This window comes from Clupea harengus, chromosome 19 (assembly GCF_900700415.2).
Source record: "Clupea harengus chromosome 19, Ch_v2.0.2, whole genome shotgun sequence".
Taxonomy (NCBI): Eukaryota; Metazoa; Chordata; class Actinopteri; order Clupeiformes; family Clupeidae; genus Clupea; species Clupea harengus.
In genome coordinates, this window is record NC_045170.1 from 1,069,541 (window position 1) to 1,075,031 (window position 5,491).

General features: G+C 43.5%; 1 protein-coding gene across 1 annotated transcript in view; it reads left to right on the forward strand.

The window, feature by feature from the left end:
* LOC105893760 (atrial natriuretic peptide receptor 1-like) overlaps positions 1–5,491 on the forward strand; it is a 55,049-nt gene that overhangs the window by 44,564 nt on the left and 4,994 nt on the right.

Here is a 5,491-nt window from a genome sequence, read left to right on the forward strand (position 1 = left end):
CACACACACACACACACACACACTCAAGCCTACCATGAGGAGAAGCGCAAGGCTGAAGCACTACTTTACTAGATACTACCACAGTGAGTACACACACACACACACACACACACACACACACACACACACACACACACACACACACACACACACACACACACACACACACACACACACACACTCAAGCCTACCATGAGGAGAAGCGCAAGGCTGAAGCACTACTGTACCAGATACTACCACAGTGAGTACACACACACACACACACACACACACACACACACACACACACACACACTCAAGCCTACCACGAGGAGAAGCGCAAGGCTGAAGCACTACTGTACCAGATACTACCACAGTGAGTACACACACACACACACACACACACACACACACACACACACATACACACGCACACACACACACACACACACACACACACACACTCAAGCCTACCATGAGGAGAAGCGCAAGGCTGAAGCACTACTGTACCAGATACTACCACAGTGAGTACATACACACACACACACACACACACACACACACACACACACACACACACACACACACACACACACACACACTCAAGCCTACCATGAGGAGAAGTGCAAGGCTGAAGCACTGCTGTACCAGATACTACCACACACACACACACACACACACACACCGACACACACACACACACACACACACACACACACACACACACACACATGAACCACACACACACACACACACCGACACACACACACCGACACACACACACACACACACACACACACACACACACACACACACACACACACACACTCAAGCCTACCACGAGGAGAAGCGCAAGGCTGAAGCACTACTGTACCAGATACTACCACAGTGAGTACACACACACACACACACACACACGCACACACACACACACACACACACACACACACACACACACACACACTCAAGCCTACCACGAGGAGAAGCGCAAGGCTGAAGCACTACTGTACCAGATACTACCACAGTGAGTACACACACACACTCACACACACACGCACACACACACACACACACACACACACACACACACACACACACTCAAGCCTACCACGAAGAGAAACGCAAGGCTGAAGCACTACTGTACCAGATACTACCACAGTGAGTACACACACACACACACACACACACACACACACACACACTCAAGCCTACCACGAGGAGAAGCGCAAGGCTGAAGCACTACTGTACCAGATACTACCACAGTGAGTACACACCAAGGTTATTATAGTTTTGCATTTTTCACTAGTTTTTATTTTTATTTCGTTTTGACTTTTTGTTTTCAATTTCAGTTTAGTTTTAATTAGTTTTTAAAGCGGGTTTGCTAGTTTAGTTTAGTTTTTATTTTTGGAAAATGCTTAGTTTGAGTTTAGTTTTTATTGGTTTCAGTATTAGTTTTAGTCTTTACCACGGAATGCAACAGACCAAGGGGGGGCCAGTCAGGGAAGCTTCATTTTTTTGCTTGCAAAACAAAATGCTCAAAATGAATAGTAGACAACCTATAATAAATAATAAGTAATACAAACTCAACAAAACATATCATTTAAAAAAATGTAATCACTTTGGACAGATGAACAGTCATCCACAAAAGACAACTATGAAAGATGTGTGTCAGTCAGAATTTGCGCATGTCCTGTTCAAACAGACAGGGGACAGCGAGACGGTGAGGCAGCATCTCAGATTGCGCAATCCCTGGCAAACTGGGTTGAGCGCATGCGTATAATCTATTTAGTCTTGCTGATCTGACGTAAAACCGCACTGAAAAAGCAAAGGCAAACAGTACCTCTGCTTCAATGGAGTCCACCGGTCGGGTTTATGCTTGTTCTGCCGTAGCTCTTCTTCTTCACTTATATTTGACCTTGACTGCGAAAATGGAAGATTCTATAGCTAAGCTAAAACATTTCTCAAAACTGAACTTTCAATCACAACGTGAAGTGATCAATAATGGGAGACCAATGCCGTAGCTAAAAGGTATGCTTCAAACAACGGGAGAGAAGATAACTCGATCGACAGCTCACATTCAAAGCCAAATTGCTTTGAAAATATTTGGAACCTCAAGAATAGATTTGGTTTTGGACGTACAGCGGGGACTAAATAGTAGCAAGGGGGAGGGGTTCTCACCCCTCATTCGCTACCATTACATTGATATCAGAGAAAGCTCCGTTGATTTCCCATTATTTCTCTTAGGATTGTTTAATGTCTATGTGAAGCCATTTAACATCACACAATTGGTTGTGATCACTTTGGTGATCTGATTTTGAGAAATTAAACTTAAATTCAGCTAAAGTTGTGTTTCCTGGTTGCTGTTATCTAGTTGCTACGCTAGCTAACTAAGGACACTTAACCTTAAACGATTTAAATGGAAGAGTTCAGTTTGCATGAAGTGATAGCTAGTTATCTAGCTGATGTTATAGTCTCCTCGATTTAACTCTTAGAATTGTAATGGGAAAAGGTAGAAACCCTCAGGGTGCCTGACTGCAAGTTTCTATGAAAGAGTTCATATTCACGAGTGCATAATCACACATATTCACACGAGTTCATCACAAGCTAGCAGCTGTAGCAACCTTACCTAGCTGTGTGTAAAGAATGCTGATATGAAAAACAACCAGTAGTCAATGTGCAAGCTGCCAATTTAATGCTGATTTAAGATACTGTATTGGGTTTATATATTTGTAAAGCTGACTCTGAAAGAGTCAGTGCCTCACCAGCCACGAACCTCACCGCACATTACTGTTCCAAGTAATCCCAAATAAGACTGTCGCTCTCTCCCGACTTTTGCCGCCATGATACCAGGCGAGGGGCGTGTACTAAAAGTGGTACAGTGGAAGATAGACTTGACTAGGACTATGTATGAAATATATTGACATCTTTGAAATACATTGACAAAGACGAAAACTAAAGACATTTTCTCTATAATTCTATTTTATTTTAGTTAGTTTTGTAAAGACACAATACAGTTTCAGTTAGTTATCGTTTTTTTATAAAGCCTCGTTTTTATTTTTATTTCAGTTAACGAAAAAAAAAATCACACCTCGTTTTCGTTTTTTCGTTAGTTTTCGTTTACGATAATAACCTTGGTACACACAAACACACACACACACACACACGCGCACACACACACACACACACACACACACACACACTCAAGCCTACCACGAGGAGAAGCGCAAGGCTGAAGCACTACTGTACCAGATACTACCACAGTGAGTACACACACACACACACACACACACACACACACACACACACACACACACACACACACAAGCCTACCACGAAGAGAAGCGCAAGGCTGAAGCACTACTGTACCAGATACTACCACAGTGAGTACACACACACACACACACACACACACACACACACACACACACACACACACACACACACGCACTCAAGCCTACCACGAGGAGAAGCGCAAGGCTGAAGCACTACTGTACCAGATTCTACCACAGTGAGTACACACACACACACACACACACACACACACACACACACACTCACACACACACACACACATACTCAAGCCTACCACGAGGAGAAGCGCAAGGCTGAAGCACTACTGTACCAGATACTACCACAGTGAGTACACACACACACACACACACACACACCACAACACACACACACACACTCAAGCCTACCACGGGGAGAAGCGCAAGGCTGAAGCACTACTGTACCAGATACTACCACAGTGAGTACACACACACACACACACACACACACACACACACACACTCAAGCCTACCACGAGGAGAAGCGCAAGGCTGAAGCACTACTGTACCAGATACTACCACAGTGAGTACACACACACACACACACACACACACACACACACACACACACACACAGGAGGGGTGAAAGGTTGAAAGGTTGGAAGGTGAGGTGCTGTGTGTGTGTGTGTGTGTGTGTGTGTGTGTGTGTGTGTGGTGTAGGTGAAACCGGGGTTTGCTACATTAGTTTAATTAAATCAGTCTCATAAAATGTAATAATCATTACATTTAGTATTTAATATTTTATAATTAAATTACTAAAACAATGAAAAGCTCTAGTTGCACCACTATGCTACAGTCTAAGTATGGTATCACAATACTATCGTACTACAATATCACTACAAAGTCTATAACACTTCATGAAACAACCAGAGAAGTGAAGGCATTTGGAGTACTTGATTGGCGGAAAATGGCTTTCAGTGGAATATTGGAACAACAACAGACAAGACAATTGTTTAAGTCTAAATAAACTATTTATTAAAGGTAACAAACAGTAATTAATGGCTAATACTAATCATATAAACAACTGAGTATAACCATGAAACAAGGCACAAAGTGGAGTTGGGAATACAGAGGAGGGGGCATAAGATCCTCCTCATCTCTGTGGGTGTTGTGGGTGTGTGTGTGTGTGTGGGTGTGTGTGTGTGTGTGTGTGCGTGTGTGCGTGTGTGTGTGTGTGTGTGTGTGTGTGTGTGTGACACTGGATTCTAATCTCGAGGGTAGAATCCAGGCTATAGGCCTTTAACGCAATACAATATATACAAGAAGCACTTAAATCGCGATGTGTACGTGTATACGTTCAGATGGTGATTGAGGGAGTTAGAGAGAGAGAGAGAGAGAGAGAGAGATGGTGCATGCACGTTCTAACAAAATAGCAAAGTAAAAGAAAGCAAGATAATGTCACGGTTACAAACCGTGCAAACTGTGAATTAAATGAAATAAAACAAGGATACTTTCACACACATATTAACACACATATAAGACTAATCTCTTCCCAGATGTCAGCCTTACTTGATTAACGCTCTTGCTCAGCGTTAAACGGTGTATTACGGAATTCCACGTGAACAGCGCGGGACGCAGGTTCGGGGGGAGATGTCCGTGTCCTTCCTTAGCTCGTCAGCTGAACACTCGTGCAGGCCTCGTTGGGCGTCAGACGGTCTCAAAGGATGTAGAGTTCTGTTCGTCGACGTGAATAAATGAGGAGGGATCCGGTCGCCTTCTCTTACTCAATAAACTGCTAGGCTGCAGTATAATTCTACCGGTATATCTTAGGCTGCAACTAAACGAGTCAAAAGTATGTTCGTAACTTTGGCCAAAAGTTCAATACGGTTCGTTGTTGCGTGGTCCTTTGTTCTTCTTCTGCAGAGAGGGTATCTCTTAAATGAATGGTGTTTACTGTTGTAAACCCACCGCCAGAGAGACAGAGATTCGGGTTTGGCGCGGCTTTAAAGGGAAAAAGGCGTCATCCTTTTTATCACCTTACGGTGACCAATACTGACTCAATGAAATATAGATAAGAGAGTCAAAGTGATAAGAGAATTGTGGGTAATGTAGTCTATGGTGGGACATTCACTTACAGTGGTGATTGGGTGAAAGTGGGCTGGTCTGTGTGTGTGTGTGTGTGTGTGTGTGTGTGTGTGTGTGTGTGTGTGTGTGTGTGTGTGGTGATTGGGTGAAAGTGAGCT